The sequence below is a fragment of the Mauremys reevesii genome, linkage group 7 (assembly GCF_016161935.1).
Source record: "Mauremys reevesii isolate NIE-2019 linkage group 7, ASM1616193v1, whole genome shotgun sequence".
Lineage (NCBI taxonomy): Eukaryota > Metazoa > Chordata > Testudines > Geoemydidae > Mauremys > Mauremys reevesii.
In genome coordinates, this window is record NC_052629.1 from 64,085,295 (window position 1) to 64,112,487 (window position 27,193).

A 27,193-nucleotide genomic window follows, 5' to 3' on the forward strand; every position below is an offset into this window, starting at 1 on the left:
GGATAGCAATCTTCAGTTTACAATGCGATCAGTGAGGTCCTGAGCCTCTCACTAGCACTGAGTTCATTTAAATGCTAAAATGTCATTAACAAAAAAATCTGTGCATAGGGACACTGGTTTGGATAAACTAAGAGCTACCACCAATTTTGAATCCAAATCCAAGATGTTTTAGTGGCTACAGGTCTCTTAATCTCTTTACCTCAGATTCACTCGCCACTTGACCCTCTTATTCTTTGTTCCCTGCGCTTCAATGTCCTCTCTCCCTTCACTTTTCTATCCATTTATGTTAGCTCCTCCTAACTAACCATCCCCACTAGACAAAAAAAATTAATAATGGAACCAATACGACGCTCCTGCCATCACATTGCTCACTCTGCTGGATTAATTCCCCACCAGACCCTCCCCCAGGTCTGGCTTGTCTATTTTCACTGTAAGATGAGGAAGGGACCATCTACTACTGTGTTTCTATGGCACCTAGCACAATGGAGGGCCTGATCTTGGTTGGTTCTTAGGAACTAATGTAATAAACATGATTAAGAATAGTAATACTAGCAGGCAGTCTGTCTAGCTTTGATTTTCCTGTGCTGTTGAGACCAATAGTATCTGTACTGAAATACTATGGGAAGCTGTTCATGATGGAGTTGATTTTCAAAAAGCAAACCAGGAGTGTTAGGCTGACCAAGTGGAAGCAGAACACAGTGGAACTCGCATGAGACTATTATTGCTAGATTTCTAGTGTCATCGTGTGGACTTGAGGTTTGCATTAAATTTTGGGTGTAATCCTGGCTCCACTGAGTCAATAGCAAAATAAAAATTCTATTGACTTTAACAGGGCCAGGGTTTCTCCCCTAACCCTTTTAAGTGCTTCTTTGACAGGCATTAGAACAATGACCTTTCTAAGTATCAACAGCACTCCTCACATTCATGAGCACTGAAATTCACAACACTTATGGAAAAAATGTTTGTACATATACACTCTCTTTCTTTAGTGGATAAATTCATCCCTGACTTAAACTCTTGCAACACAATTGAGATCAATGGTACTGTATGGGGAATGTGGGAGTTAAGCAGAGCAGAACTTGACCTTGGTTTTTATGGTCATAAACACACTATGAACGTTATTTCTGTTTTTAAAATCAAGCCACTCTCATTACAGTGGACAAACCACTCCTGTATAACATGTTCAGCTACAAGGTCAGCTATCAATTAGAGCAAAAATGTCCATCCAGAATAACGTGCACAGTATCTGCTGGCTTCCCCATTATGCACTGAAGTAATTCTTGTAACAAATTGCACAAGGGCTGCAGCCAACCAGGATAAAGTATATCTGCAAACACCATCCTTGGAATAGGCAGATTTTATTGAGGCTGTCATTTTTGTGATAGAAATCAAGAGAAAAATCCATCAAGTCATGGGGCTCTAGGAAGTGTAAGAGTTTTCATCAGCTTCCCGAACATCCTGCTGTGTAACCAGAGCTATCAGCCATATTAAATTATCCTCGGAGATGACAGCAAGCTTCTGGTCACTCAGACAGGCCTCTGAGGCACAATCAATATTATCTGGGATAGTCCTATAAAAATTTGGATAGCAAGGGGAAGAAATACTATTAATATCTTCCTGAGAGGCCAAAACATGACCTTGAGCATTTAAAAATCATAGCTATGAAGTGTTCTACTGTTATGGCAGTGTAGGCTATCTGCGAGCAATTTAGCGGATTGTCTCTATGTACAAAGTAGGGCTGTCAACTTTGCTACAGTAGATCCCTCCCCGCAGCAATGCTATAAAGATTCTTCCACTTGTGCTTGTAAGAGAGCTGTCATGGAATACAGCTGTAATTAACTATGGCTGCTCAACTCTGCTGCAACTTCTTTGGAAGCAGCATCTGGCAGCCAGCCTCAGCATTCCATCAGCACATGGATGTGGATGTGTCTAGATGGGGCAGCACTAAATGTCTTTGTACCAAGTGTGCCAGGCAGCACTCAGAAAGCTAGTAATATGAAAAGTTCTCCTGCTTTCTGTGGTAGTGTGTAAGTTGCTACAGGGGGGCAAAGAAGTAGACAAGTCACTGCAAAGTATTGTGTCAATTACAGTTAGGGTGACCAGATGTCCCGATTTTATAGGGACAGTCCTGATATTTGTGACTTATTTTTATATGGGCTCCTATTACCTCCCACCCCCTGTCCCGATTTTTCACACTTGCTATCTGGTCACCCTAATTACAGTGATGAAGACCTTGTCTTAGCTTGGAATTAGCTGCAGCAGTACAAACTCCTAGTGTAGGCAAGGAAAACTGCCATTTGCACTTTGCTCAGCAATGGACTAAACTCTGCTGATGCACATTTCCACTTCCTTTCTGCATACTAGGGGTTTGCATCAGTGTAGCTACACCAAAGGATGAAAGCAAGATTAATTCCAAAGTGGACAAGGCTAATGTGCACTGAGAACAGACCAGCACAGATCCTTTGATTTCAGTAGGGGTTTGTTTAATCATGCAACACAGGTGAACTTGACACAAAGTACTTGAAAGGGACAAACACCAAGGTGGGAAAGCATGCCAGAATGTGACCTTGGCAGCTGTGCAAACCAGACAGAGTTTTCAGTACAAGGTATTTAATATTGTTGAAAGGTGTTTCAGAAAAATTAGAGAAGGTCTGCATAAGCAAGAAAGCCATTACAAAACTTCCTTTAAAAACATGATCTCCTTTAATCCTCTTTAGACTACTCAAATGATCCATAAGTATCATTCATGGCTGCTTGACAGGTGACCAAAACAAGCCCATTTGATGGTGCCTGTAATATTGCTGTGGCTCAATGCATTGGCTAGTGTAGCTTTCTTCAGGTCAATATCTGAAACTTATATTCCCCTCCCCCTTGTAAATCCCCAAACTTCTGGAGTACAGCCCTCTTTTCTAAGAATGGCATGAGGAGAAAAAGGAAGAATGCAAAGCAGAGCACAGGTGCAATCAGCTTTCTAATCATAGAGCCCTTGCCTGCCTCTCAGCTAATTACCCTTCAGCTGAGGTGGTATTGGTCTAAGACATTCTGGAGAGCTCTCCCCAGAACTTGTAGTGGTTAGGCTGGTTTATCGCAGCAATGTGTTCTTTCCTTCTCTCTCCATGGAAGAGACTCTTCAACATGGTTAGTTATCAGGTAAAAGAGGCTGTTCAGATTCAGACTCATCTGTTTCTCCTCAATTCAGGGCTTTCTCTGATGTTCACTAGAGCAGCCCACAGAGTTGTCCGCTCACAAGGTTTTTATCACAAGTGTTGCCATATTTGGTGTGTTTTTCTTAAAGCTCCATTTCCTTCAGTCTTGTGACAAGCTGAGAACCTTTGCTTACGTTTTTTAAAATGAAAGTCTTTTGCCTTAATGGTTGTGCAGAAATGTTGAAATTATGACATTGAAGTAATGTGAAATGTCATTTGACTTAAAAATCATGAGATTTTTTTAAATCTTACTCTTTAGGGGCCTAAGTCTTCTGGCTTTTTTTTTTTTTTTTAATGTTTGGCTTTGACTATACTGGACCCATAAAACTCCCCATTGCATACAAATGGCCTGTTCGGACCACACTAAATTCTATTCTGTGGCCAAAATCTATAAGTAAGAATAAAGGAGTAAAGTTCAGCTAGAATTTTCCTTTGCTTAACCTCAAAGATTTCTGAGCTATGGTAATGTCTACAAAACTCTAGGAAGAGTCTCCCAAAGGAAGTAGTTGTTACACTCATTGCTTTAGTGACTTAAAATGCTCAAATGTAGCACTTAATAAGTAGCACCTCTATAACTTAGATTGCATGGCAGAGACTGTCTTCTATTGTATGTATGTACAGTACCCTTTTTTATCACTATGAGCAATTTTCTGAAAGCGTTAAACTTAATGGGATACACTGTCTTTTTGGCTGTTAGATTATTTGTTTATTTAAGGCAACCTATTTATGTAAAAGCTGGTATTACTAGGCAATGTTTTAAAGTGACTGTAAGTGACTTTGGGGATCTGTGTTTGTGTCTGTATGTTCATCTCAATCTGATATGTTTACAAGTTAAAATTTTTTGTTGTGTTGTTTGACTGCCAGTGTTGTAAACTCTGGCTGGAATGTGAAAATCAAGCTGAGTATTGTTTCTGGCTCATGCATGAGGAGCTCTTGTACCTTGGTGATGAACATGGAATAAAAACCTACATAAAAACCCCTGCAATTCTGTTGACAGTGAATGAGCCAGAATAGAATTCAGAGTTCTGTAGGGATAGTGGGGAAAGCTAATATTTGGTCACTAGAGTTAGCAGCTACAGTTCTGGATACAACCGGGGAAAGACATGTGGAAGAAAAAGGATCATTTTTTCAAAGTTGGGGTTTGTCAGAGATGACAGATCTCTTAGGATACAAATACAGATCTCTTCTGTGTAGAAAATTGATTGTGGTGCATTCAAACAAACATAGTCCACTGGAAGCAGCGTAAAACTGAACATCAGCAACAAAGAGCTGTGGTAATCTAAATCCAATAGGGCTATTGGATCAGTATATAGAGTGAAGATTACTGGAATGTTTAGAACTAGCAGCTTTAACAAAGACACTGTCTAGTCAGATGTATGCAGAGATCTAACTTAGGGTACGTCTACACTACGGGACTATTCCGAATTTGCATAAACCGGTTTTGTAAAACAGATTGTATAAAATCGAGCGCGGCCACACTAAACACATTAAATCGGTGGTGTGCGTCCACGGTCCGAGGCTAGCATCGACTTCTGGAGCGTTGCACTGTGGGTAGCTATTCCGTAGCTATCCCATAGTTCCCGCAGCCTCCCCCGCCCCTTGGAATTTCCGGGTTGAGATCCCAGTGCCTGATGGGGCAAAAATCATTGTCGCGGGTGGTTCTGGGTAAATGTCGTCAGTCACTCCTTCCTCCGGGAAAGCAACGGCAGACAAGCATTTCGCACCTTTTTTCCCTGGATTGCCCTGGCAGATGCCATAGCATGGCAATCATGGAGCCTGTTTTGCCTTTTGTGACTTTCACCGTATGTGTACTAGATGCCGCTGACAGAGGCGATTCAGCAGCGCTACACAGCAGCATGCTTTTGCTTTTGCATGACAGCAGAGATGGTTATCAGCCATACTGTACCATCTACCAATCCATAAATTGGTAAAAAGATGAGCATGGCTACCAGTCGTTTTGCACCATTTGCTGCTGTCATAAGTGCCCCTGGCTGCTCTTAGCCAGGGGCTAAAGTTAAAATTGGGAATGACTCCCAGAGTCAATCCCTCCTTTTTGGTATCTAAAAATAGAATCAGTCCTGCCTAGAATATGGGCAAGTGTACTAGAGAACCACTGTATCAGAGAGCACAGCTGCTCTGTGTCAGATCCTGCAGAAATTATGAGCTGTATGCTATTCACAGGAGGTGCTCCTGCAACAACCCCACCTGTTGTTTCCGTTCTTCCCCCAGCCTTCCTGGGCTACCGTAGCATTGTCCCCCCACTTGTGTGATGAAGTAATAAAGAATTCAGGAATAAGACACACTGACTTGTTAGTGAGAAATGAGTGGAAGGCAGCCTCCAGCTGCTATGATAGTCCAGACAGGACAGTAAGGAGTGTGGAGCAGAGTAGACCAGCATCCTCTGCTAGTCCAGGGCAATTGAATCTTTGTTGTACACATGAAGGGTGGGGGCTGACAGAGCTCAGCCCCCTGTTGCTATGACGATGATGGTTATCAGCCATACTGTACCATCTACCATGAAAAATTAGGGCCAGGCACCCTTGATCGACCTAACGGATGGTTACCAGTCCTTTTGCACTGCCCCATGTGCCAATAGGCTGATGACGAGGACGGATACCAGTCGTATTGCACCATCAGCCACCCATGGCGGGGGGGAGCAAGGATGTTGGTGTTGAGTGCTGCAGCATCGGGTCTATCTGCAGCATTCAGTAAAGATAGGGTGACATGTTAAAGAGTCAAGAGAGGATTGTTGTTTTCCTTTTCACTTCTGGGGGTGGATGGGGGGGTGCGTAAATTGCCGAGCTATGCCCTGACCCACCGCGGACACTGTGTTTGACCCTAGAAGCATTTGGAGCTCAGCCAAGAATGCAAATACTTTTCGGAGACTGCAGGAACTGTGGGATAGCTTGAGTCCTCCAGTCCATGAGCGTCCATTTGATTCTTGGGCTTTCCGTTACGTTTGTCACGCAGCAGTGCGCTGAGCCCCTGCTATGGCGTCTGTCTGGAGATTTTTTTAAAATGATTTTGAATTTCGTCTTCTGTAACGGAGCGCTGATAGAACAGATTTGCCTGCCCTTACAGCGATCACATCCGCATGGTCCATGCGGGAGCTCTTTCTTTATTTTGATTTTTAACTGCATCGCCACACGTGCTGATCTGAGCTCCACGCTAGGCAAACAGGAAATATTCAAAAGTTCGCGGGGCTTTTCCTGTCTACCTGGCCACTGCATCCGAGTTCAGATTGCTGTCCAGAGTGGTCAGTGGTGCACTGTGGGATACCGCCCGGAGGCCAATACCATCGATCTGCGGCCACACTAACCCCAATCCGATATGGTAATACCGATATTAGCGCTACTCCTCTCGTTAGGGAGGAGTACAGAAACCGGTTTAAAGAGCCCTTTATACCGATATAAAGGGCCTCTTAGTGTGGACCGGTGTGGCGTTAAATCGGTTTTACGCTCCTAAAACCGGTTTAAACGCCTAGTGTAGACCAGGCTTTAGTCTCCTAAATTACTTGTTTCAGGTTTCAGGCAAAACCCAACATGTGCAGGGGTGGTGGTGCTGGGAGTTATCTACTGGTCCTGGTCAGGATCACTGGACAGTGCAGCACCACCTTAGGATATACTTAACCAGTTTAAATCCTACATAACATTTGTGAGCAACAGAAAATGAAATGGGAAAAGGAATCCAAAGTAGCAAGTCTGCAGAAGGCTAGTAAATAATAAAATCTAACCAACTTGAATGTGACTCAGTCTCTCCTCAAGGTTCTGAGCATCTCAACTCTCATTGGCTTCAGTGGGGGCTGAAGGCATTCCGTATCTCACAGGGTCAGGGCCTAAATTCCGACCGAGTGACTTGTGAAATTGTTTGTCTTGAGCTAAAATAAGCAATGCAGATTGGAACTATGACCATCTATAGAAAACCCAATTTATAGTTCCAGCTTCTTTGCCATGATTATCTGAAGAGATCTGCATCTCTTTTGTTCTCTTACCATTTGGGCATACAAGTAGAAAATGCATCTAAGTTTGAAAGCTGCATGTAAGAGAGCTCTCTTCCTCTTTACTATCCCATCATTAGCTATGTAATTGGAACATGCCTAAGCAAATCTCCCCCCTCAAAGGCCTGTAGAGAATAACTGCCAAAGATAGTAAAGGGGAAAGGTCTATTTACCATCTCAATTCACTCCCATCTTCTTTCTTCTGTTGACAGGAATATAATGCTTGCATCTCTCCCAGTCTAATCTATTACCGGAGCTTTCTCAGAGCATGGTGTGCCGACATGCTGTGTCACAGCACTTGGCTATGAAAGATTAGAGTTTCTTACCATAATCTCTACAAAGTGTCACACTTATTAACCTTTGCCTTCCTGTGTTAAAAGTTCAGTTTGGTGACAGGGCTAATTATTAGCACTGGCCAAAAATAACAGATCTGTTTTACCCAACAACAACAACAAAAAGTCTTGAAATTTATTTTTTCTGATACAGAAGGAGGAGGAGTTGGGATGGCTGGGACAGGGCTTTCAAAACATGTTGCTAAAAAACGCAAGAGAGACCCACCCACAAGCTCTTACAGTGCACTGAGTCAGGCAACTGTTGGTGCACTCTTATAGCTGAGTTTAGAGAAATGTTTGCACACAAAGGAGCGGAGTTAAGGCAGAGCCCATGTGTGCTAGGGTGACCTTATGTCCTATATTGGCTGGGACAGTCCCCCTCTTCCCCCTCTCCCTTTTTTTAAGCCATCCCAAATTTTTTGGCAAAATTGAGCATTTGTCCTATTTGTCTTGTAGACTTGATCAGTTGGCAAGAGCAAACGGGACAAATACCCGTTTTTATTAAAAAAAAAAAAAAAAAAAAAAAAAAAAGTGCGGTGCAGAGGAACGTGTGTGTGTGTGGGGGCAGTGATGGCAACCCTGCACAGTAGGGGAGGTAGGAGTTGGGCAGGGGGCAGGCAGCCTCTCAGTGGTGGGGCGGGAGGCAGGGCTTGGGCGAGCGGCTCAGGCCAGCTCCAACTGGTGGTGGTGGTGGTGGAGGGCCTTCGGGCAAATGGGTCAAGCCAGCCCTGTGCAGGTGGGGGAGGGCTTGCGCCAGCCCCACACGCTGTCCCGTTTTCCCTTTGAGAAATATGGTCACTCTAGTGTGTGCATGCACACAGCCTTCATTTTGGCACCCTGAGTGTCTAACGAAGCTGTATGGAGAACGTGGCTCTTGTTTTCTCTGACTGATATACAGACACATTCTGTACTGTTTAGTAGTTTCCTTGATTCGTACTGAGTGTGTTGTAGGATACTCTTGAGCTACCGCACCTTCAAGTTAGCAAAGTGAGTGGTGTGTGTGTTTTGTGGGCGCTCTCTCTATAGCTATATCATCTATAGATATAAAAATAAATAACCCGAAACATTGTCAGTCACATCACACAAACACCTTGCAGTAACCACCTGATCCTATTATTGTTGCCCCTTTGTATGTTTGAAATTTGACTGTAAGAACTTCAGAGCAGGGATCGGGCTTGTGCCAGTTATTTCAATGGCAGTGTTCCTTCTGGTTGCCGTAAAATAATAAACAGGTAGGCACCTTCTAGTCTGCTTCACACCCCTGTGTTACCTTTGGGTAAATGGCAGCTGCTGTGTCTGCCAAAGAGTTACTGATGTTAATATGCTCCCCAGCAAATGCAACAGTGTTCCATCCCTAGTAATGAAATAAGTCTCTTATTTTAATCAGAACATTTACACCAGGGGATTCTAGAAAGGCATGTAATCATAGGAACAAGAGAATTTCAGTTGAAAATATTATATATGTAATCCAATAAATGGAAAAAAAAAACATTAAAAAAAAAAGCCTACAAGCTAACATAAAATGATGGTGAAGTATCAAAAGAGAGGCCAGAACTGGATGCAGTTTATAGGGTGCAATTGGACCTGGATGTTTTCAGAGACACTGTAAGGTTTAATTACTGCTTCATTAATATTCCCCCCCCCATATCTGACTGGAGTAGCTTGAGTACTGTGGTGGAGTGAGGACAATAGAATCCCTCTAAGTAAATAACTCGTTGCTGAAGTGTGCTACCTACCAGTGTAGCCATCTCATTCTTCACCCCATTCCAATTATTCCAGTTTTTACTAAACAAGAATGGCTATACTGGGTCAGATCAATGGTCTATCTAGCCCAGTGTCCTGTCTTCTGTTAGTGGCCAATGCTAGATGCTTCAAAGGAAATGAACAGAATAGAGCAACTGTCAAGTGATTCTATCTCCTGTCATCCAGTTCCAGCATTTGACAGTCAAAGGCCTAGGGACACCCAGAGCATTAGGTTGCATCCCTGACCATCTTGGCAAATAGCCACTGTTGGACCTATCCTCCATGAACTTACCTAATTATTTTTTAATCCAGTTGTACTTTTGGCCTTCACAACACCCCCTGGCAACAAGTTCCACAGGTTGACTGCGTGGTGTGAAGTACTTTGTTTTGTTTGTTTAAAAACTAATGCCTATTAATTTCATTGGATAACTCCTCATCCTTGTGGTATGTGAAGGAGTAAGTAACACTTTCCTATTCACTTTCTCCACACCCTTCATGATTTTCTAGACTTCTAAAACATATCCCCTTAGTTGTCTCTTTTCCAAGCTGAACAGTTCCAGTCTTTTCCCTCGCTCCTTATACAGAAGTTGTTCCATACCCCTAAATAATTTTTGTTGCCCTTCTCTGCATCATTTCCATTTCTAATATCTCTTCTTTTTTTTTCCCCCCATGGGGTGACCAGAACTCCACACAGTATTCCAGGTGTGGGTATACCATTGATCTATGTTGCGGCCTTCTGATATTTTTCTGTCTTATTATCTACCCCTTTCCTAACATTCTATTAGCTTTTTGACTGTTGCTGAACATTGGAGTGGTTGTTTTTAAACTATCCACTATGACTCCAAGATCTTTTTGAGTGGTAACAGCTAGTTTAGACCTCATCGTTGTGTATGTACAGTTGGGATTATGTTTTCCAATGTGCATTACTTTGCATTTATCAACATTGAAATTTCATCTGACATTTTCTTGCATAGTCACCCAGTTTTGTGAGATCCCTTTCTAACTCTTAGTTAAGTCCAAAGCTGACTGCAATCTTCAGTAACTTTATATCACCTGCAAACTTTGCCACCTCACTATTTATTCCTTTTTTCAAATAATTTTTAAATATGTTGAACAGCAATGGTCCCAGTACAGATCCCTGGGGGACACCATTATTTACCTCTCTGCATTCTGAAAACTGATAATTTATTCCTACCCTTTGTTTCTATCTTAACCAGATACTGATCCATGAGAGAACCTTCCCTATTATCTCATGACTGCTTACTTTGCTTAGAAGCCTTTGATGAGGGACATTGTCAAAAACTTTCTGAAAGTCCAAGTGCACTATATCCACTGGATCACCCTTGTCCATATGTTTGTAGACACCCTCAAAGAATTCTAATAGATTTGTAAAGAGAAAACATGCCTCACCAAAGTCATGTTGACTCTTCCCCCAACAAATTGTGTTCATCTATGTGTCTGACAATTCTGTTCTTTACTATAGTTTCAACAAATTTGCCTGATATTGAGGTTAGGCTTACTGCCCTGTAATTGCCAGATCGCCTGTGGAGCTTTTTTTAAAAATTGGTATCACGTTAGCTATCCTCCAGTCATCTGATACAAAGGCTAATTTAAGTGATAGGCTACATACTCCAGTCAGTAGATCTGCAATTTCATATTTGATTTTTTTCAGAACTTTTGGGTGAATACCATCTGGTACTGGGACTTATTACTGTTTAATTTATCAATTTGTTCCAAAGCCACCTTTATTCACGCCTCAGTGTGGGACAGTTGCTCAGATTTGTCACCTAAAAAGAATGGCTCAAGCATGGGAATCTCCCTCATGTCCTCTGCAGTGAAGACTTATGCAAATAATTCATTTAGCTTCTCTACCATGACCTTCTCTTCCTTGAGTGCTCTTTACATACGTTCATCGCCCAGTAGTCCCACAGATTTTGGCAGGCTTCCTGCTTCTGATGTACTTAAAAATATTTTTTATTGTTAGTTTTTGTGTCTTTTGCTGGTTGCTCTTCAAATTCTTTTTTTGGCTTGCCTAATTCTGTTTTTACACTTGCATAAACTCTGGCAAGTCTCCTTTCTATTTTCCTCAGTAGGATTTAATTTCCATTTTTTTAAAGGATGCCTTTTTGCCTCTAACCACTTCTTTTATTCTGTTTATCCATGGTGGTATGTTTTTGATCCTCTTACTATTCTTTTTAATTTGGAGTACGTGTTTAATTTGAGCCTCTAGTATGGTAGTTTTTCAAAAGTTTCCATGCTGCTTGCAGGCCTTTCACTCTTGTGATTATTACTTTTAATTTCTGTTTAACTAGCTTCCTTCTTTTTTGTGTATTCCCCCTTCTCATGTTAAATAGTACTGTGGTGGGCTTCTTTTGTACCTCCCCTCTCACCCCCCCCCAAAAAAAAGGATGTTAAATTTAATTATATTATGGGTGCTGCTACCGAGCAGTTCAGGTATAATCATCTCTTTGACCAGATCCTGTGCTTCACTTAGGACTAAATCAAGAATTGCTTCACCCCTATGGGTTCCAGGACTAGCTGCTCCAAGAAATAGTCATTAATGGTGTCTAGAAATTTTACTTCTGCATCCCATCCTGAGGTAACATGTACCCAGTCAGTATGGGGATAGCTGAAATCCCTAATTATTAAGTTTTCTATATTTATAGCCTCTCTAATCTCCCTGAGCATTTCACCATCACCATCCTGGTCAGGTGGTCGGCAGTATATTTCTACTGTTATTATTCAAGCATGGAATTTCTGTCCATAGAGATTCTATGGTACAGTTTGATTTAAGATTTTTACTGTATTTGACACTCTGCTTTCTTTCACATGTCATGCCACTCCCCCACCAGCATGATCTATTCTGTCATTCCTATATATTTTGTACCCTGGTATTGTTGTCCCATTGATGGTCATGATTCCATCAAGTTTCTGTGATACCTATTATATCAATATCCTTATTTAATACCAGGCACTCAAGGTCACCCATCTTAGTATTTAGACTTCTAGCATTTGTATACAAGCACTTATACAATTTGTCAATATTTAGTTGTCTGCCTTCATGTGATGTAACTGAATGGGACTCTTTTGTTTGACTGTTTCTCTTCAGTTCCTACCTGTACTTTAACATATTCTATCCTCTCCTCTTTATCAGGGTATAGAATATCCCCTTTAATAAATCCTTCCCTAAAGAATGTTTGAGTCTGAACAGTGTGCTCCTCTGTACCTGTTGGCTTTCCCCCAGCCCTTAGTTTAAAAACTCCTCTACAATGATTTTACTTTTATATGCCAGCAACCTGGTTCCATTTTGGTTTAGGTGGAGCCCATCCTTCCTGTATAGCTACCTCCTTTCCCAAAACATTCACCCAGTTCCTAATAAACCTAAAACCCTCTTCCCTACACCATTGTCTCATCCACACAGTGAGACCCTGCAGTTCTGCCTGTCTAACTGGCCCTGCATGTGAAACGGGGGGCATTTGCTTAAAGTTACCAAGGGCAAATTGCCTGAAGTGTAGTTATATCCTGGGACCAACATGGCTACTAGAGAGACAAGGGCAACTTGCACAGTCAGTATCCATGTGAGCCATCTAGTGAAACAAGCTTGCTGCACTTGAGTATGATGATATTCAATAAAGACAAGTGAAAAGTACTACACTTAGGAAGGGAATGAAATGAACAAATACAAAGTGGGGAATAACTGATTAGGCAGCAGTACTGGAGGAAATGATCTGGGAATCAAAGTGGTCATAAATTGAATGAATCAATAGTGTGATGCTGTTGTGAAAACTGTCACCCGACTGACTCTTCAGAACATAACTAGCTTTTCGGCATTTCTTAGTGGTTCGAATAAAGGATTGGGAGTTGGGATGGTTGTGTTCTCATCTCAGCTTTACCACAGAGCTGCTTTCTGATATCAGGCGAGTCACTTAACATCTCTGAGCCTTCCCCCTGCAGGGGAATTAATACCTGCCTGTCTCACAGGGCTGCATTAAGGCTTGGGTCAGGTTCATAAAGCACATCCTTTGTGAAAAATGCAGTTATTTTCAAGCTGGGCCTGCTTATTGAGCCCTCAACTTTTTGACAGGTGTAAATGCCAGTAGATAAATGAATCCCTCTGCTCTTCAAGGAAGGGTTATTTGAAAACAGTTTGCCTTGTCTGCTGGGTACACACGTCTGGAGTCCTCTGGCCTCTTTTCCTCCCTGTGAGTTGAAAGCAAAATGGGCAAGCGGGCTGAATTGTACTTGGTGTGTGAATAATTTATGCAGAGGAAATCTTTAGGTTTTTTAACCCCAGCATTATTTTGACACAACAGCATGTGAGAGCAGGGCCGTAAAAATATGGAGCCCAAAAGATATATTGTACAGTTGCAGAAAGCACTGGCCTGAGGAGAGACCTGCAAAACCTCAGCTGGAAGGAAAAAATCATCCCTCTATGTGAGGCCACTGATCAAAAGCAGGGCCGGCTCCAGACCCCAGCGCATGAAGAGGGCGCTTGGGGCAGCGTCCCGCGGGAGGGCGGCAGGTGGCTCCGGCGGACTTCCTGCAGACGTGCCTGCGGAGGGTCCGCTGGTCCCGTGGCTCCGGTGGAGCATCCGCAGGCATGCCTGCGGGAGGTCCACCGGAGCCGCGGGACCAGCGGCCCCTCCACAGGCACGTCTGCAGAAGGTCCACTGGTGCCGCGGGACCGGCGACTGCCAGAGCGCCCCCCCTGCTTGGGGCGGCAGAAATCCTAGAGCCGCCCCTGATCAAAAGGCAAATTGTTTCAGGTGCATGTATGTAGGCTGCCTGTGGTCCATTCACTAGATAGTATCAGAGGATCTTTGATGAGGAAAAGAGAATATTTCTCCTTTCCTTCCTTAGAATTGTCCACCTGAAGCTTCTCTGAAATCTCATGCCCTTTGACTCTGTGTGGGACTTTGCCTGTCAGCCACTGGGAAATATTCACTGGTAGAAACAGGAAAATTTTACTCTTGAAGGTAGTCCCAGGAACTGGGCAAAATATCTCTCTTGGCAGGTTAATCCTGAGACCTGGTAGTTCATGGAATTCAAAGCATCTCCAACTGGGCAGAGTACCGGAGCTTAAGCCTCTTCTATATTCTCTAGGATTTAGCCATGCTTGGAGGCCTGAGTGATTTCAGTTTTCACTGTCTGCAAAAGCAGCTCAAGCTTGATGGTGTCTTTGGAGCATGTACAGAGCTGAGCTTTCATGGTAAAGCACAGTGCATATGTTTAATACAACTGTCTAAAAGGGATCTGGTTTTAGCCCGGCAACTTACTTGGCAGCATTACTTGGGGAAAAATTGTGCAAAGGGAAAGACTTTGACTATGTTCGGTGATTGCAATCACAATGTGCTATAAATGGGATTACAGGTAATCAACCTGTGAGATGAGAGGTTTAATTGCGAATCTCCAAAATCCCCCTTCACTCTAAGTGAATTAATTAAAAGCCTTTTGAAAGATTCTGTTAATAGTATTATTAATGCATCCTCTTTTTATCCACAGAACAAGCAGTGACAGTGCAACTTTCCCTACATTATCTTAGCTACTGTGTCTTCATCTTGTTGCAGAGAGCTCACTAGCAGGGGTGAGAGAGTAGCTCAGTGTCCATTCAGTCCTTGGTCTTTCTGTGGTGACCCCCAAGAGGCATGCCAAATACAGTACACCAGTGGATTTTGTGATGTGGACAGTTGTCCTCTAGGAACTGGACTGAGATCCACAAACTCACTTCCAGATTAAAAGGATATTCAGTTGCTATTGAAGTTGAATGGATTCAAGTAGGAGCCTAGAAGTGAAAGTGTCTGTGTCTCACGGCTGATTCCTCCCCACCCTCCAAACCGTCCAGTCCCATTGTTTTTCAGTTCTAGGTTTAGAAAGGCTCCATGCCTAACTAGGCACTGCGGGCTGGTTCTCCTTTCAGAGATGAAATGCAAATATTGTTTTACAGGGCTCTTGCTGCCTTTTGAGAAGTTATAAATAAACATAAAACACTGCTCCCGGGCCTGCTGGGAAACACTGCCAATGGAGATGTTAGCTGCATCAGTCAGGATGGTATGTTTTCTACTGGTGCTTAGATTGTTACAATTAATTGAATTATTTTGTATACGTTTGAGTACAGTCTCTTAAAATAAAGAAATCTGTACCTCCATTGTAGCCAATTATCTGGTATCCATTTCTATTTTTTCCCTTTCCTGTTCTAAAATATGGTCACCATAATCAGGACATGATCTTGCACTGGTCTGAAATGCAGGCTGGGTCATGGCTGATTGCCCTGTGAAAGCAGGACAAACCCTCAAATTGAAGATAGGTGATGCCTCGTATAATAGTGAACCACCAGGTCTGCTCTAGTTAAGGCTAAGATCAGTTTCTGTTTAAAGTTTAACTCTAAGTCAGGGGTCTCAAAGTCCTGGCCCGCGGGCCATCTGCGGCCCAAGAACCTCCCCACTGAGGCCTGCAGAGGAGAGACGCATGCAGACATGCTGCTGGCAATGTCTTCTGCAGGCACCGCACCGCTCCCCTCCACAGCTCCCATTGGCTAGGGGAGAGGGACAGAGATGCCATCACTAGTTGCCAGGCGGAGTCAGCCATGGAAGCAGCATTGTTAGTTGCTGGGCAGAGTCAGCCATGGAGGCTGCGTCACTTTTTCCCCCAATGAATATAAACAAGTCAAAATACGGAACATGGCTATCTGATGAAACCTTCAGGATTGCAGCAAGGTGTGCAACTGCTCAATCACTGAGGCCAAACATCAACAAACTGACAGAACTGAAGCGTTGCCAGGTGTCTGGCAAACACTAAAACTCTCTGGCAGGCGCAGAATTGTATAAAGTTGTATGACAGTTTTATTATTTCTAAGAAATTCAAAATAAAAAATACAATATAAATACTTTCTTTTCTGAACACCATCTTCAGTGACACTATTGGCCTGCTGGGAGGATTTGGGGACTGGCACTGGCCCTAAGGTAAATTGAGTTTGAGACCCCTGTTCTAAGTGCTCTCTAATCCCCACAGTTACTCAGATTGCCTCGAAATTTGGTGTGCCTCATAAATAGATCCTCTTCTTACCCGGCTATTCTATTTGTATGGGAACTCTGGCTTTTTCTCTCCCACTACCTTATTGTGTCAGTGCTGCTCTCCTAGTCTCTAAGTAAGGTAATGTGTCACAGTGTAGCCTGAAGTTTGTCACCCACACCTCCAGTCCAAGGCCAGAGCACTTTGCGTGGTCACAGCTGATTCTGTGTCATGCTGGGAGAAGCAGATGGGACCCAAACCTTTTTCAGGCTTTCTTGGTCGCAACCAACACTTTGAAATTTACCATTATCTGTCTGATGGTAGTGATCAGGGTCCCATTACACCAGGTGCCATAAAGGCAGCCTTGCTGCAAAGAGCTTACATTGTTTTTGAAAAGCACTGGGTGGAAGACACAAATGAAGGGGAAACAAGGTAATAGTGAAATGCCCTTGTAGCATTGCACTTGTAGCAGTAAAACTAGTTTTAAAAAAACAAACAAACCTAGATGAGTTCATGGAGGACAGGTCCATCAGTGGCTATTAGCCAGGATGGGTAGGAATGGTGTCCCTAGCCTCTGTCAGAAGCTGGGGATGGGTGACAGGAGATGGATCATTTGATGATTACCTGTTTCGTTCATTCCCTCTGGGGTACCTGGCATAGGCAGTGGGAGGAGCCTCCCTTTGGGGAGGCTAGCCCCTGGCTCTGCCCCTTCTGCCTGCGCCCTCCCTATGGCCGGAGCCCTGAGACCCCCTGTCCCCTCCCACCCCCCCATGGCCAGAGCCACAAGCCCTACCCCGCTCGGAGAAGCCCCGAGCACCTCTACCCAGCCTCCTTGGCCAGAGGAGCCCCAGACTGGCCGAAGCTGCGCTGTTACTACCCTCTCCAGACCCAACCCACTAAGGGGAAAAGCAGCTGGTAGAAGACAATCTTGATATGCCCCATGCAGGTTCCTCATGACCCATGCCTCCTCAGCCACCCTAGAACCTGCATGAGGCATAATAAAGCAAAAACTTTGATGTCAAACCCTGCAACTGGGTGTCCAGCGGCTGCAGCAGCGCCGGGGGAGGCAGAGTCTCCCCTGGCCTATTATACCCGCCACCCATGACACCTGGCATTGGCCACTGTCGGAAGACAGGAAACTGAGCCAGATGGACCTTTGGTCTGACTCAGTATGGCTGTTCTTATGTAGTCACAGCTCTCCATGTGCCTAGTTGTGGTCAACTGGCAGCTTTTTGTAGCCATTGGCATAGAGTTGAGTCTAAGGAGGTTATGGTACTGCCTTTAAGGATTTTTTTTTTAAATAGAAGAGAGTGCAGATCACAAAGCACCAGTATACTGTGTGTGTTTGCATAAAATGTCTCAACAAGCAGGCTGCCCTCTCTTATTACTCTAATTGCAGTTTCTAAAGACCTGATTCCACCCTCTAAAAGCAACTCCAGAAAATTGGTCATTGTCAGCTGTTCTTGGAGTGTCGGAGTCCAGCCTAGTTAATCTGACTACTGGGACATGCTGTATAAATCTAGGGAACCCGTAAACGATTTTATCTGCCAGGAGAATTCCGTGCTGCATCACTGTAAAGCAGGGGTGGACAAACTTTTTGGTCCGAGGGCCACATCTGGGTGGGGAAATTGTATGGCAGGCCATGAATGTAGGGCTGGGGCAGGGGGTTGGGGTGTGGGAGGCAGTGTGAGGTGTGGAAGAGGGTGTGGTGTGCAGGAAAGGGCTCAGGGCAGGAGGTTGGGGTATAGGAGAGGGTGTGGAGTGTGTGAGGGGGCTCAGAGCAGGGGGGTTGGGGTGCAGGAGGGGGGTCAGGGCAGGAGGTTAGGGGGATCAGGGCAGGGGGTTGGGATGTGGGTGCAGGAGGAGTTCAGGTTACGGGATCTGGCCTGGCACTGCCACTTACCTGGAGCGGCTCCGGGGTGGGAGTGGGACTGGGACTAAGGCCGGCTGCTCCTGGAAGTGGCCAGCATGTCTGGCAGTGGCTCCTGGGAGTGGGGTGGGGCAGGCGGCTCCCTTGCATGCTTCTCTCCCCTGTGGGTACCACCTCTGAAGCTCCCATTGGCCACGGTTGCCCGTTCCCAGCCAATGGGAGCTGCGGGGACACTGCCTGCAGGCAAGGGCAGCACATGGAGCCCCCACCCCACCCCCAGAGGCTGCAGAGACATAGCACTGGCCACTTCTGGGAGTTGCGCGGGGCCAGGGCAGGCAGGCAGGGAGCCTGCCTTAGCCCTGCTGCACCACGGGAGTGGCAATCCCATGGGCCAGATTGAAAACCCTGATGGGCCAGATCTGGCCTGCGGGCCGTAGTTTGCCCTTCCTTGCTGTAGACACACATGGTCAGGCACTCTCCTATAAGCCTCCCCTCCACTGGTCTGAGGGAGGGGAGACCTTCCAGGTGTTTCCTGAACTTTGAACACTTTCTAAGAGAGGCCCATCAGAGTGTGCTGTACTCATTTGTGCATACTGCTAATAGGGAGGTGGCTCAAGATAGAGGGAGGTGGCTCTTGGCTGCTGTGCCGTGCCAGTTATTAAAGTTAGAAGACTAGCACATTCTCACCACTTGCAGAACCTTGCAGGTGTACCCAACAAAATGTACACCGGGCATCAGAGGGTAGAGCAGCAGGCAGGGTGGGCTTCAGTCTGGCTTTGGAGGAAAATCAAGAACTTTGATAAGGTAGAGACACCAGGCAGACTTAAGTTGGATCTGGGCTTAATTTATTCCTAAATTCTGCCTTTGACAAATGCTCTGTTGCAATATGCAAAAGCTGATGCGTATAAACCACTACCAAAAGGATTCAATATGTCCTGTATCCTGAAACTGTCATCTGTGTTAGCCGCTGACCCTAACATAAAGATCCACATTAAGGGTTTTGATGCAGACTGTACTTCAGGGCCGCCCGGAGGATTCAGGGGGCCTAGGGTCTTTGGCGGCGGGGGCCCCTGCTTCGGCGGTAATTCGGAGGTGGGGGCCCCCGCTTTGGGACCCGCCGCCGAAGTGCCCCGAAGACCTGCGGCAGTGGCCCCCCGCCGCCGAATTACCGCCGAAGATCCGGCACTTCGGCGGCGGGTCCAGCTTCGGTGGTAATTCGGCAGCGGGAGGTCCTTCCGCCCCAGGGCGGAAGGATCCCCCCCGCCACCAAAGACTCAGAGCAGAAGAAGCTCCGGGGGCCTGGGCCCTGCGAGAGTTTTCCGGGGGCCCCGGAGCGAGTGAAGGACCCCACTCCAGGGGCCCTGAAAAACTCTTGTGGGGGCCCCTGCAGGGGCTGGGGCCTGGGGCAAATTGCCCCACTTACCCCGCCCAGGCGGCCCTGCTGTACTTTGGAATGATATTTAAATAAAGGAAAGAGCTCTGGTAGAAACATGCTATCAAGTGACAAGTTAATGTTTGAGAAGCAGAGCTGTAATCTTTTGATGATTTTTTTTGCTGCTTCGTGCCTGAAGCATTTTCCTAATGCTTCCACTCATCAAAGTCTCCCCTGTATAATGGTACAAGGAACATACCCATTTCTGTTCTTCCAGAGGGGCTTCATTAAACAACCACATCTTGCTGTGTATCATGCTCGCTCTTTGAATGCCCTGGAATCCAGGCTGGCAAAAACGGAACATCTGATTGGTTCCAGTAATTCTCTTAGCTGGAACACGTTGCAGCAGATTAGCCTGCATGCAATGTCCTGTGCTTAGCATGTAGCTTTTCTCCAGCACTGAATAGATACAATATAAGATATAATTGTTGCTATTTACTAAAGACAGCTGGTTTATACCAGTACCTTAATCAGTTCTCTCTTGCAAGAGGAAGCCTGACACAAAGTACAGGATAGTGCACTGCAACACCAAAGTCTCATTTTCAAAAGGGGTTTAGGCACTTAGGAGCCTACATCCCACTATCAGTTTTTGGAAAGGAGATAAGCTCCTAAATTAGTTAGGCAGTGCAATGCTCCGCGCAGCAGTGTCTAAATACCTTTAAAAATCTGGGCTAGAGTGTGTTCCTTTTGAACTCAGAGTGCAGTTGACACATCTGCTGAGTTGAAAGATAAGGCAACTTGTTTTATTGGAGCTGTTGACCAAGAACTCCTGAGTCTTAGGATTCCAGCACTGACTCGTGTGGCTGTGAGCAAGTTTCTTCAAATTCTCGGTCTCTGTTTCCGCATTTATCTTATTCCCCCCCCCCCTTTTTTTTTAAAAAGTGTGGTTTTTTTTGTTTTTGTTTTTTAAAAGGGGTCAAGTAGCAAAAGTGTGTTGTGTTTGGAAACAAATACAGGCAACCAACAGCCCACATATGTAAGTAAATAGAATTTAGAACAATATCATCTGCCAGACATGAGTCCAAGCTCCAGCCTAAGGAGTACTTAACTCTGGTAAATTCTGTTTTTGAACTAAAGATAGGTTAGTTTTCATGTTCTTCATAGCTTGCTTTCTTCCTCTTTCCTCCTTATCTCACATCAGATGCAGGAAATACAATTGTACAGGTATTTCCGAACACTAGTGTTTCCCTGCAAAATTTTGACATGGGTTCTATACTCTCTCTTGTTTAAAATCTTCCACTTTGGTCTTGTATTCTACAGGTAACCTTTCTGTATGAGACCATTGCAAGTTCTGTCACAATTCCACAGATCAATCTTTCCTAGTCTTCTAGTCCTGCAGAATGATCCTTGTATCAGTCACTTGGTGAGTAGAGCTGCCTTGTAGGAATTCTGTAGGGATCCTTTTAATTCTGAACTCAGAAGATTCCAAGTACTTCCCCTACCCCCATTATTGGCACCTGGGTTAAACAGTACAACTCTTTCTTTTTGTGTTTGCATAACATGTTTAGGCTCTCCACTAACTACTACACAGTCTAAATATTTTAGTACCATTCATCTAAACTTGTACGTGTGAACAGGGATTCAATGCAGCCTATGACAGACTTTGAGTTGCGTTTTTTTTCACTGTTGCAAAGAGATTTAATTTGTATAGGTCTTGTCATTATGGAAAGCACCCAAGTGCTGTGTAAAGATATTAAATAACGTTTCATAATGATACATGTAACAGAGAAAATATTCAAGCAACTGATGAATCTTTCTCTCCCAAGCTCAGGCACTGAATAGTCAGAGGGGGCAAATTCCAAACACAGATGCAAGGGCCTTCATTTGAGAATACCTCCTCTGGAAAGAAGAGTTTGGCTAGCCGTATCCTAGGGTATGCCTACACTATGGGATTATTCTGATTTTACAGAAACCGTTTATTTAAAACAGATTGTATAAAGTCGAGTGCACGCGGCCACACTAAGCACATTAATTCGGTGGTGTGCGTCCATGGTCCGAGGCTAGCGTCGATTTCCAGAGGGTTGCACTGTGGGTAGCTATCCTGTAGCTATTCCATAGTTCCTGCAGTCTCCCCCACCCATTGGAATTCTGGGTTGAGATCCCAATGCATGATGGGGCAAAAACAGTGTCGCGGGTGATTCTGGGTAAATGTTGTCACTCCAATCCTTCCTCCGTGAAAGCAACGGCAGACAATCATTTTGCGCCCTTTTTCACCTGGATTGCCCTGGCAGATGCCATAGCATTGCAACCATGGAGCCTGTTTTGCCTTTTGTCACTGTCACCGTATGTGTACTGGATGTTGCTGACAGAGGCGGTACTGCAGTGCTACACAGCAGCATTCATTTGCCTTTGCAAGGTAGCAGAGACGATTACCATCCCTATTGCACCGTCTGCCATTGTAAATTGGCGATGAGATGATGGTTATCAGTCATTTTGCACTGTTTGCATTTGGAAATTGGCGATGACGGTTATCAATCCTTTTGTACCGTCTGCTGCTGTCATGGGTGCTCCTGGCTGGCCTCGCTGAGGTCGGCCGGGGGCGCATGGACAAAAATGGGAATGACTACCTGGATCATTCCCTTCTTTATGTTTTGTCTAAAAATAGAGTCAGTCCTGCCTAGAATATGGGGCAAGTGTACTAGAGAACTGCACAGCCGCTCCGTGTCAGAGCCCCAGAGATTCCGCAGAAATGATGAGCTGCATGCCATTCTAGGGGGTGCCCCTGCAACAACCCCACCCATTGCTTCCCTCCTCCCCCAACCCTCTTGGGCTACCGTGGCAGTGTCCCCCCGTTTGTGTGAGGAAGTAATAAAGAATGCAGGAATAAGAAACACTGACTTTTAGTGAGATAAAATGAGGGGGAGGCAGCCTCCAGCTGCTATGATAGTCCAGGCATTACAGAATCTTTTCTTTAGACATGAAAGGGGGGGGCTGATGGAGCTCAGCCCCCAGTTGCTATGATGAGGACGGTTACCAAGCCTTCTTTACCATCTGCCGGCAATGACCAGGAGTCATTCCCATTTTTACCCAGGTGCCTCTGGCCGACCTCGCTGAGGCCAGCCAGGAGCACTCACGGGCTGATGATGATGATGGATAGCAGTCATATTGTACCGTCTGCCACCGGGAAGGTGATGCTGGTGTTCAGCACTGCAGCACCCCGTCTACCAGCGGCATACAGTAGACATAGGGTGACATTGAAAAAAGGCGAGAAATGATTTTTTCCCCTTTTCTTTCGGGGGGGGAGGGTGTAAATTGACGACATACACCCTGAAACACCTGGGAAAATGTTTTTGACCCTTCAGGCATTTGGAGCTCAGCCAAGAATGCAAATGCTTTTCGGAGACTGCGGGGACTGTGGGATAGCTGGAGTCCTCAGTCCCCACTCCCTCCCTCCATGAGCGTCCATTTGATTCTTTGGCTTTCCGTTACGCTTCTCATGCAGCACTGTGCTGAGTCCCTGCTGTGGCCTCTGTCTATCATAGCCTGGAGATTTTTCAAAATGCTTTGTCATTTCGTCTTCTGTAACGGAGCTCTGATAGAACAGATTTGTCTCCCCATACAGCGATCAGATCCAGTATCTCCTGTATGGTCCATGCTGGAGCTCTTTTTGGATTTGGGACTGCATCGCCACCCGTGCTGATCAGAGCTCCACGCTGGGCAAACAGGAAATGAAATTCAAAAGTTCGCGGGCCTTTTCCTGTCTACCTGGCCAGTGCATCTGCGTTCAGATTGCTTTCCAGAGTGGTCACAATGGTGCACTGTGGGATACCGCTCGGAGGCCAATACCGTCGATTTGTGGCCACACTAACCCTAATCCGACATGGCAATACCGATTTCAGCGCTACTCCTCTCGTCGAGGAGGAGTACAGAAATTGGTTTATATCGATATAAAGGCCCTCATTGTGTGGACGGGTTCAGGGTTAAATCGGTTTAACACTGCTAAATTCGGTTTAAACGCGTAGTGTAGACCAGGCCCCAATGTGGTCTAAGACAGTGGTTTTCAAACTTTTTTTTCTGGCGACCCGATTGAAGAAAATTGTTCATGCCCGCGATCCAACAGAGCTGGGGATGAGGGGGTTGTGGTGTGGGAGGGGCTCAGGGCTGGGGCAGGGGTGCGGGAGGGGGTCAGGATTCTGGGTTGGGGGTGCAGGCTCTAGGGTGGGGCCAGGGATGAGGAGTTTGGGGGGCATAGGGCTGGGGCAGGGGGTTGGGGTGTGGGAGGGGGTCAAGGTTCTGGGCTGGGTGTGCAAGCTCTGGGGTGGGGTTGGGGATGAGGGGTTTGGGGTGCAGGAAGGGGCTCTGGGTTGGGGGGGCCTCAGGGGCAGGGGATTGGGGTGAGGGCTAACTGTGGGCAGCTCCTAGTCAGTGGTGCAGCAGGGGTGTGCTTGTCCTGGCACTGTGGACCGTGCTGCGCCCCAGAAGTGTCCAGCAGCAGGTCCGGCTCCTAGGTGGAGGCGCACAAGCGGCTCTGCGCAGCTCTCACCCGCAGGCACTGCCCCTCCAGCTCCCGTTGGCCAGAAACTGGCCAATGGGAGTGTGAAGCCGGTGCTTGGGGTAGGGGCAGCATACAGAGACCCATGGGCCGCCCCACTTAGGAGCCAGATCTGTTGCTGGCTGCTTCCGGGGCACAGCGGGGTGTCAGAACAGGTAGGGACTAGTCTGCCTTAGCTGGGCAGCACCACCAACGGGACTTTTAATGGCCTGGTCAATGGTGCTGACCAGAGACACCGTGACCCAGTGCCTTACATTCTGTGACCCAGTACTGGGACGCGACCCGCAGTTTGAAAACCACTGGTCTAAGGAACATCAGCTATTATAGTAGCAGGCTTGTTTAAGACTATCCCAAAAGACTCCATGGATGTTAGACTGTCATTAGAACCTTGATCTGCATTTGGAACTGGGTTGCTGGTTGTGACCCAGAGATCTGTTGGTGCCAACTGGCAGAGAGAACACAAGGATTCATAAGGGATACAGGGGTCTCCTGGGTCTGATATCTGCACACTACTTTCCCAAAGAGTGTCACGTTAGGTCTTTACTGAAATCCTGTGTCATTCTGGTCATTATGAGCATTGTGAAATATATGTATAGATAAGGTATAAGGAGTTGTGTGTGTGTGTGTGTGTGTGTGTGTGTGTATATATATATATACTGAAAATGGAATGTTCTTAAGCGCTGTGAATTGGGGCTGGTGATCAGAAGGTATTAAGCATTTCCTGCCTGAAAGAAACTTGTTTGTTTACCTGACTGGCTATGTGCAGATTGTGAAGTATACAATATGCAATGAATACCTATTTGCAGACTGAGCAAAATGCTAATTGAGTGATGGCAAAACCTACCAAGGAGATTCTAGACAAGAAAAGACAAGCTGGGGGGTAGGGGTTACGTCCAGGGATCCTTCATCAAGGAGACAAGCTGCCAGCTGGCTTGTCTTAGGAGTGGAGGGTCACAGATATCTGGTTGTGTGACAATGGGAGAGAATCTTTGAGTGAGCTAAACTCTGAGACGGGATTGTCTTGTTAGGTAAGTTTAGGTTCTAGTATGTGTGTTATGATCTTATTTGATAGTAAGCCTTAGTTTCCAATATTTCTGTTTGCTATCATTTGAATCTCTGTTCTTTGTTAAATACACTTAGATTTGTTTGTAGAGAAAGCAAGGCTAAGTGCTGTTTGTTAAGTGGAGCTGTGTTCTGTGGTGTAACTAATAAGACATGGAGTACTGTTCCTTTAAGAACAGAGGATCTGGGAATTCATGGAATCACAGAAATGTAGGGCTTGAAGGGACCTCGAAGTCATAAAGTCCAGTCCCCTGCCCTGAGGCAGGACCAAGTAAACCTAGACCATCCCTGACAGGTGTTTGCCCAACCAGATTTTTAAAACTTCCAATGATGAATTCCAAAACCTTCCTTGGAAGCCTATTCTAGAGCTTAACTACTATTATAGTAGGGAAGTTTTCTTTTCCTAATATCTAACCTAAATCTCTCTTGCTGAAGATTAAGCCCATTACTACTTGTCTTGCCTTCAGTGGACAGGGAGAACAATTGATCACAGTCCTCTTTATAACAGCCCTTAACACATTTGAAAATTGCTATCAGGTCTTCCCTCCTCCCCCCGCCCCAGTCATCTTTTCTCAAGACTAAACATGCCCAATTATTTTAACTCTTCCTCACAGGTCAGGGTTTCTAAACTTTGTATGGCTTTTGTTGCCCTCTTCTGGACTCTCTCCAATTTTGCTACATCTTTCCTAAACTGTGGCATCCAAAATTAGACACAGTACACCAGCTGAGACACAGTACACCAGTGCTGAGTTGAGAGAAACAATTACCTCCTGTGTCTTACCTACAGTGCTCCTGTTAATACACCCCAGAATGATATTAGCTTTTTTTTGCCGCTGCGTCACATCGTTAACTCTCATATTCAATTTGTTATCTACTATAAATCCCAGATCCTGATCAGCAGTGCTACCACTGAGCCAGTTATTCCCCATTTTGTAGTCCTGCATTTGTTTTTTTCCCTTCCGAACTGAAGTACTTTGCATTTGTCTTAACTGAATTTCATCTTGTTGATTTCAGACCAACTCTCTAATTTGTCAAGGTTGTTTTGAATTCTTATCCTGTCCTCCAAAGTCCTTGCAACCCCTCCCAGCTTGATGATGTCTGCAGGTTTTATGAGCATATCCTCCACTCCATTATCCAAGTCATTAATGAAAATATTGAATAATATTGGACCCAGGACTGATCCCTGTGGGATCTTCCCAGATATTCCCACCCAGTTTAACAGTTAACCATTGATAATTACTTTTGAGGACAGTCTTTCAACCAGTTATGCACCTAGGGTTGCCAAATTTCTAATTACACAAAACCGAACACCACTGCCCCAGCCCTGCCCCTACTCTGAACCCCCGCCCTTGCCCGCTCCATCCCTCAGTCACTCACTCTCCCCCAACCTCACTCACTTTCACTGGGCTGGGGCAGGCGGTTGGGGCACAGGAGTGGGGAGAGGGCTTCAGATGGGGGTGTGGGCTCTGGTGTGGGGCCAGGGATGAGGGGTTTGGGGGCTCTGGACTGGGACGGTGTGAGTCTGGTGAGGACTCTGGCTGGGGTAGGCTCTGGGGTGGGGCCAGGGATGAGCAGTTTAGGGTGCAGGAGGGGGCTCTGGGCTGGGGCAGGGAGTTGGGTTGCGGGGGGGGGGGTGAGGGCTCCAGCTGGGGGTGTGGGCTCTGGGGTGCAGCTGGGGATGAGGAGTTTGGAGTGCAGGAGGGGGCTGGGGCAGAGGATTGGGTGTTGGGGGGGTGCAGGCTCCAGGAGGGAGTTTGGATGCAGGAGGGGACTCCGAATTGGGGCAGGGGGTTGGGGTGCTGAAGAGGGTTCAGGTTGTGGGGTTCTGGGGGCATTTACTGTGGCTCCCAGGAAGCGTCTATCAGGTTCCTGCAGCCCTAGATGCATGGGCAGCCAAGGAGGATCCACGCTTCCCCCGCAGCTCCCATTGATGATTGTTCCCAGCCAATGGGAGCTGCGGAACCGGCCCTCAGGGCAGAGGCAGCAGGTGGAGCCTCCCTGGCTGCCCATGTGTCTAGGGTCTGCAGGGACCTGGTGACCTCTTTTGGAAA

General features: G+C 45.8%; 1 long non-coding RNA gene across 2 annotated transcripts in view; it reads left to right on the forward strand.

Annotated features, from left to right (window-relative positions):
* Nucleotides 1–3,065: 3,065 nt before the first annotated feature.
* LOC120409093 overlaps nt 3,066–27,193 on the forward strand; it is a 63,963-nt gene continuing 39,835 nt past the window's right edge. For both annotated transcript variants that reach the window (XR_005601118.1, XR_005601119.1), the window contains exon 1: nt 3,066–3,150. This is a non-coding gene — a long non-coding RNA (uncharacterized LOC120409093). The remainder of the gene's footprint in view (nt 3,151–27,193) is intronic.